Source organism: Physeter macrocephalus, chromosome 11, assembly GCF_002837175.3.
Source record: "Physeter macrocephalus isolate SW-GA chromosome 11, ASM283717v5, whole genome shotgun sequence".
Taxonomy (NCBI): Eukaryota; Metazoa; Chordata; class Mammalia; order Artiodactyla; family Physeteridae; genus Physeter; species Physeter macrocephalus.
The window spans coordinates 142,453,167-142,461,352 of NC_041224.1; the positions used below are offsets into that span (position 1 = coordinate 142,453,167).

The 8,186-nt window shown below is 36.1% G+C and overlaps 1 protein-coding gene across 9 annotated transcripts in view; it reads right to left on the reverse strand.

The window, feature by feature from the left end:
• MNAT1 (MNAT1 component of CDK activating kinase) overlaps positions 1-8,186 on the reverse strand; it is a 223,416-nt gene that overhangs the window by 165,450 nt on the left and 49,780 nt on the right. The window lies entirely within an intron of this gene.

Sequence of the window (8,186 nt, forward strand, 5' to 3'; positions counted from 1 at the left end):
ACAAGCTTGAATCATTTACCATATAGTCTAGATCTGGGAAAGTATGAAATACATGAGTCAAAACTTAACAGGGAAGGTAAAGGAAAATCTGGCACCAAAACTTAAGACTGAAATAATTTAGTAAGAGAAGCCACTGAGATATGTTCAGATAGGTGATAAGCTTTCAGTGACTTAGAACAATCTTTTTATAATTCCAACTCAAAATAATTTTAATTATAAATGCCTTACTCCCTTCTAAGTTTACATATGTAAATAAAAAGGTTATTATAATACTCTGAACCCAAAAAAACTATTTTAGTATATATAAATTCATATTTTGAAGTACTGCCCCACTGCCCTACCCCTTTCAGTGTTTGTATCAGCCCGTCTAAAGAAGGCTCAACATCGTTGTCTCTCCTGTTCCATAATTCAATCCAGACTTCCCTTGGATTCCTCATAATCTTTGTGCATCCATTATTAGCCCTTCTATCCCTTCTCCAATTACTTACCACTGCTTCCTCCAGCTTGACCTATAAACAGGTTTGATCTACCCTAAATAACTCTGCTTTTACTCCATGTTTCTACAGATTCCTTCCCCATCTCACTCCTTCATTTAACTAATAACCATCTCAAATAGTTCCTAGATTTTTCCATTAGGTCTGTAAGAGTTGAAAAGTAATATTGGAAGCCCAACAGAGGGTTATCTGTTTTGTTGAGTAAGGCCATTAAACATACTCAAAAGACCAATCTGATCCATAATTTAATTTTTATCTCTCCAAAGGACCAACTTATTTCAGAACATCAATTTATCATAATCATTGTTGAAAATCCAGGCTTATTTAAGTATGTAGGAAAAAAAGAAGCAATTCTCAATTCTATTACATGCAATTTTAAAACTCTGGGAGAAATGAGAGAAAATGAGAAACAACAGCCCTCTAGCTATTGCTCCAGCTTTTTTATCACAAAGTAGAAAAGAAAATAATAATGGTGGTAAGCCAGGGAATCTGTCTAGGATGCAACATACGGCATTCCCTATAAATCACACTTTGGCCCCAACACAAAATAGTAAGAGAAGGAAGCTCCAAACTAGCAACAGCCCGCAGAAAGGCAACTGTGATCCATTCTGATTCCACTATCCTTGCCAACCACTCACAATTTACTCCTCGTATTTAACAGCCATCCACTGAGCCACCAAATCCAAAAATCTTTCACAACCTCTACCACCCTCAACATCTATGCCCACTTAACAACTTTGATCACTTTTTTTTTCCTCAGCAAGTCCTTCCCGTGACTAATTTGTTAATATGTTCTCCTGATCTTTCTACTACTCCAACTACCCATTCTAGTTTCCATCTCTGCCTCATCTTGCTCTCTAGGTACACTGAATGATTCTGACTTTTGCCCTCTTTCCTCCCTCTATGTTCCTTGGCTAATCTCATAACTTGCCACAGTTTCAAGCAAAGAAATGCCAGGAAAAGCTGATACCATCTCAAAGTACAATTTAGAAAACCCAGCACATAAACATCTCCAAATTTACTCCTACTTGTAAATTCTTTACCTGTTAATGATATGACTATCATGCTAAGACACCAGGATTTAACATCTCATTCATGTGACCCACTGTCCTTTGCACTCCATAAGCACCAGCTGCAAAATACTACAGATTCTACCACCAAAATCTCTTTAAAACTGCCCTTATTTTCAATGTACCCTGCCAGTACTCCAAGCCAGGATCTTATTTCTCCCTGGATAATTTAATCTCTGACTTAACTTCCTGTCTCCAGAATCTTTGCATCTTTCCCTATTCCCTAACCCCATCCATAGTATACAATGCTGCCAGACTAATATTTCTGAAGCACACCTCAAATCACCTTCCACCTCCACCATCCTATAGTCCTCTCTCATCCCGTCTGCCTTCCCCCTTTTACTAGGAAAAAAAAAAAAAATCAAACACTTTTAGAATTCAGAGCCCTTCCTAATTTGGCTATAACTACTTTTATCTCCCCTCAATAAAGACCTATCTTGAAACTAGACAGGTGAGCATTTCCCAAATGTTCCCCACATTTCCTGCTCCAGTTCCTTTGATCATACCATTGCCCAGAATGCCTGATCCCCCTTTCTTATTTTTGAAAATATACCCAATCTTCAAATGTCTACCCAAATACTATCTTTTCCATGAAGTTCTCCCCGGTTCCCCTAACTAGAAATAACTTCCTTCTCTTATAAATGTGGAAAAATTATTCACAGCTCATATAAAAATCTCTTTCTACTTTACATGATATGTATACACATACACAGCATTCTTTACTTTCACTTCATCATATTTTCTATAATCTCTGTATCATCACTTCTCCATTCACAATGCCTTGAAAAAAATCCAGTCTTAACTCTAACATTACTTTTCCCTCTCTGCTTTGAGAGTTTTGCAGATTCCTCAGAGCCTCTTCAAGAACCAAGGGAAAGAGAGATTGAGCAATCCAACCAAAGTAGTCTTCCTTCGTTTGTTTTCTTGAAGTGATCTCCTTCTCAAAACTCTGCTTGATGTAAAACAACTATACCCCAATTAAAAAAAAAAAAAAAAAAAAAAAAAAACACCTCTGCTTGAACATTATACTCTATAGCACGTATACCTGGGCACGCACATGTGTATCTATGAAACATCTCAAAGATCTATAAAACACGTATGATAGGCACTACATCTAGCATTTGACCTAATTATATCACTTAATCTTCCTGATAATCTTATGAGATATGTGAGGTACTACTGTCATTTATACTTTACAGATAAGGTTTAAAGATATTAAATAACTACGTCCAAGGTATAGTAAATGTTGGAACCTGGATTTTAACCTAGGTTGATTCCAAAGCCTGAACCTTTCTTTTAAATTTCTATTGGAGTATAGTTGAGTCACAGTGTTGTGTTCCAAAGCATGAACTTTTGTCTACAATGCTAGTTTTATTGCTTCTCTCTATGCCTGAAGACCTCTGCTAGCCCAGTTCAGCTATTTCTCTGCATCTGTACAGGCCACACTTTCCTATTTCCATATCTGTGAGCAAACTGCTCCCACAGGACCCATCTTAGTACCAGCCTCAACCCAGAACAACTGTGAATATCTGTATCTGGCCACCCTTCTATATCCAGCTTAATCAGCAGCTCTTCCTCATAACTCACTTTGCAGGTGCAAATCCTCTCCATCCTCCATCCCTGAATGCTATAACTCACTTTGCAGTTAGAAATCCCCTACATCTCTCCACCCCTGAATGCTCACAACAGATTACCTAATATCATTCTGGTGGTATTTATCCACTTTCTACCCTGTATAATTATTTCCAATGTACCTATCTATTTGACCTAATAGAGAGGTCCTTGAGGGCAGATTCTAGGACTGATTCAGCTTTATCACTCCCAGCACTTAAATAAAAAACTTTCACTATACACCCATTAGAATGGGCAAAAACCAACACATGACAACACCAAATGCTGGCAAGGACGTGGAGCAACAGGAACACTCATACACTGCAGTGGGAATGCAAAATGGCACAGCACTTTGGAAAACAGTCTGACAGTTTCTTACAAAACGAAAGATACTCTTATCATACAATCCAGCAACTGCCCTCCTTGGTATTTATCGAAAGGAGTTAAAAACCATGTCCACACAAAAGCCTGCATACGAATGTTTACAGCAGCTTTATTCATAATTGCCAAAACATGGAAGCAATCAAGATGTCCTTCAGTAGTTTTAAAAGATAAATAAACTATAATATAACCAGACAATGGGATATTATTCAGCACCAAATAATAACAGTAATAATAATAAGCTATAAAACCATGAAAAGGCATGGAGGAACCTTAAATGCATATTACTAGGAGAAAGAAAACAACTTGATAAGGCTACATACTGTACAATTCCAACTATATGACACTCTGGAAAAGGCAAAAATACAGAGACAGTAAAAAGATCAGTGGTTGCCAGGGATTCGGGGGAAGGAGGGACAAACAGGCAGAACACAGAGGAATTTCTGGGTAGCAAAACTATTCTGTACAATACTATGATGGTGGATACATGCCATTATACAGTTATCCAAACCCATAAAATGTACAACACCAAGAGTAAACCCTAATGTAAACTATGAACTTAGGAGATAACGATATGTCAATGTAGGTTCATTGACTGTAACAAATTTACCACTCTGGTGGGGTATGTTGATAGTGAGGGAGGTCTGTGCATGTGTGGTACAAGGGGTATACAGGAACTCTCTGTACGTTCCATTTAATTTTGCTGTGAATCTAAAACTGCTCTAGAAAATAAAGTCTATTTGAAAAACAACAGGAACTTCTCATCTGGTAAGAGCTCAAGAAATGCTTGTTGAATTATTACAAGAGGAAAAAAATAAATAAACCAATGCTGGGGGTGAGGGAATGGACGAAATAGGTAAAGCTGATTAAGAGGTAAAAACTGCCTGCTTAAAGTAAGTCATAAGTCACAGGGATGTAATGTACATAGGGAATATAGTCAATAATACTGTAACTACTTTCTATAGTGATGAATGAGAACCGGTCTTATTGCAGTGATCATTTCATAATGCATAAAATTAATGAATCACTATGTTGTACACCTGAAACTAAGACAATATTGTATGTTAATCATAACTCAATAAGAAACTAAAATAAAAAATAAATCAATGCTAATATTTATAATTATCTTTATAAATATAGATTTAATTTAAATGAGCTTTATAATTACAGAACTGAATTATACAGAATGGCAAAGTAAGCAGATGCGAAACTACAGGAAAAAATAATCTTTGTTTCTTATGGTATGAATCTACTGACAAGTAAAGGTAATCAAGTTGATATCCTATGTTGAACTCTACTAGAATGTTTACGGCAGTTTAAGAAAAAAATATTACAATTTATCAGCAAGCTAGACAATGTACTAATTTAAACTTCCCATTAAATACAACCTAGAAACAGTAAAGTTAAATTCTAAGTGAAAACTGTCTGTTTATAGACAATTTCTTTCTTTTATGCTTATTAAAAACTTTATGATGAATTCTAATGAAACTAAAGTAACTAATTTATTTCATTTTTTAATTGAAAAAGCAAAGGTAATAGCAATATAATAGATACAAATCATAATCATAAGTAATACAAATCTCTTCCTTTAAAAAAAAGAAAAAAAACATAAAAGTGGATTACAATTTTGAAAAATTTTCAGAAGAAGCAAGTCTCATTCATGCCACAATGAATCAGGTTGGTGTAATAGCCTTGAAGAAAAAGGAACAATTTTCCCGTAACTATCATTTGGCCCTTTATCTATCTGGTTACTGGCTTAGCTCAGAGGCTGACCTGCCTTTAGTCAAGTATTAAAAGCCAACAAAAAACCTATTGTATTTTCTGAAAGATTTAATGTTATTTGAGTACAATTTTGAAGTCTTTTTGACATCCAGAATTTATAATTAAAGCCCTTAGGACTTTCTCACCCTTTTAAAATAAGCATACCCTGAACCAAAAGAATGTTTATTATGAAACTAAGGACAAACCTTTGAGATAATCCCTGAGGCCAAAAGGAACAAGAATTTTTATGTTTAGATTGTCATAACCACAGAAAAGAGCCTATTATTAATGCTATAAGAAAGTTCATCTGTGTGTGTGTCCCCTCTACTGTAATTTTTATGCCATTATTCAAAATTCTAATACTTTAAAATTTTTATATTCATGATATTCAAAGGATTCATAATGAAATTTATATAACAAAATGACCAATCCCCAATTTATAAATCCTCAAACACTGAGTCCTTAGCCACCCTACCAACTCTATTCCTTTCAGTCTAACCATCTTCAGTATCACCCTCCTACCTTCCTTCCTTCCAAACTTCTTTAAGATCCTTCAAAATATAGCTCCAACCTACTTTTTTCTCTCATCTCCCACTATTCTACCAATCTGCATCCCATGTTCTAGACTCAGACTACTAACTATTCTCTGAGACTACTAAGCACTTTCATGGGCTCTGAGAGAGGAAAACCCATGTTCAAAATCTGGCTGCATTATTTACTAGCAATGTGATCTTCAGCACAATACTTAAACTCTCTGTGCCCCCTCTCCAGATGCAAAACAGTGATTAAAATGCCTGTCTCAAGAGTTGTGAAAATTATACTTTTGATTAACACAGAGATAGCCGATACAGATACCACAAACATCCAACTAATCACCTTTAAAAGCATGAATAAGACACAAAGTAAACAGGTACTGAAACAAGATTTTAAAAGGAAGTTTTAAAAAAAAGAGAAAGTTTTATTTATACCATAACAATCAGAACAATGACACATAACTAAGTGGTGCAGTCACACCCTAACAAAATTTAAGAGGGCTAAAACTGGTCTTTCCTTCATTTCCACACTCTCTACCCAACAAAACAAAACAATGGAAAATAATGCCAGTTCTCCCACTTTTATTTTCTAGATTAACACCAGCAACTGCTCTAGGACAGAATACTGCAATTCATCCTTGCCTGCTCTTTCTAATCTCACTTCCTACACGAAATTAGTCACTCGAATATTCTAGTTCTAAAACATCCCTGTTATCTACCTCCCTCAGTTACTACCTACTCTAAGCACTCATTCTCTCTCACCCAAATTGCTGCTACAGCCCCTAAAAAATGGTTTCCCAGCCTCGAGTATCTCCTGTCAGTATTCCACATCACTACCACAGTATTCGGCTGGCTGTCTACTGGCCATAGAATAAAATCTTACCCTTACAGTCTAGCATACAAAGCCCTCATTAACCCAGGTCCAATCTGTTTTTCAAACCTCATTTCTAGTCATTCCCCATGTCTACCTACCTATAACAGATTACTTGCTACATTACCCAACATGCTCAACACCTTTATATCTCTGTGACTTTGTCTTTTGCTACAAATGTTCTTCCATCCTCTTTCTACCTGGTAAACTACCATTCATCTTTTAAGATCGAACTCAAATGCGTTCAAACTTTATCTCTATTTCCTAATGCTGAATTAACTGTTTTGCTATCTATATTCCTGAAACACTTTATAAATGCCTACACTGCTTTCACATTAAGTTATAATTACATAATTATCTCCCCCTTTAGAGTATGAACTTACTGAACACAAAGATCATATATCTTCAGCAAGTAAATAGTTCACATAGAACAATTACTATTTGCTGAATTGAGCTAAAGTTCAGAAAATAAACTATAAGTCCATGAAGCGAGGTCCCAAACATCATCAATATTTCCAAATGCAGCAGAACTGCTCTTTGTCCAACATGATCAGGATCAGTAGTTGATTACTTAGAAAAGTCTGTTAAAGAAGGGAAACATACATACACTCTCCTTAAACACTTTAACTTAAAGCATATGCAGTAAGTGTATAGTCATTCTCTAATGTAATAACACACAGTCAAGGTACAGATTTTAATGGGAATTGTGCTTCCTTCTTGTATAAACCATACCTGTCATTTATACTGCTCAGTTTCCATCTTTTTAAAATGGACCAAGGACCTGAGAACTAGAATCCTTCTAGAGGTTTGTAATTTTTCCCAATCTTATAAACTACTTAATTAAATTACTTAATTACAATAACAAGTACAACTGGTATAAGAAGCTTTGGTTACCAGTACAACCAACTCGATATATAACTGAACTGGTGAGAGAAGTACAGAGGTACAGAAATCTTCTAATGGACAAGATTCATCATGCATTCATTACGCTTCGATCATCAGTCAGTACATATTACAGAAGGACTGGGAAATATCAGTTACTCCAATGAGTCAATTAAGCGGAGTTTTGTTAAGAGAGCGTCAACATAACGCAACTAAAGATAGTCCTTCATGAATATATCAATACATAATAGCAGAATCACTTTCAGATTAAATGCTCTGAGCCAGCTTCTTTATCTGGTAAGAAAAAATGGCATATTGTAAGCCGTAATATCTGGACTTGGTCTTACCTGTCAATCCTAGCTCCCACTTCTGGACATGGTTTTACCTGTGGGCCCTCAGGTTGTTCATATCTTCAAACTTCATAGCAAAAAACATGTATTTCTTTTTTTGTTTTGTTTTTTTTGTGTGTGTGGTATGCGGGCCTCCCTCTGCCGTGGCCTCTCCCGTTGCGGAGCACAGGCTCCGGACGCGCAGGCTCAGCGGCCATGGCTCACGGGCCCAGCCGCTCCGCGGCATGTGGGAT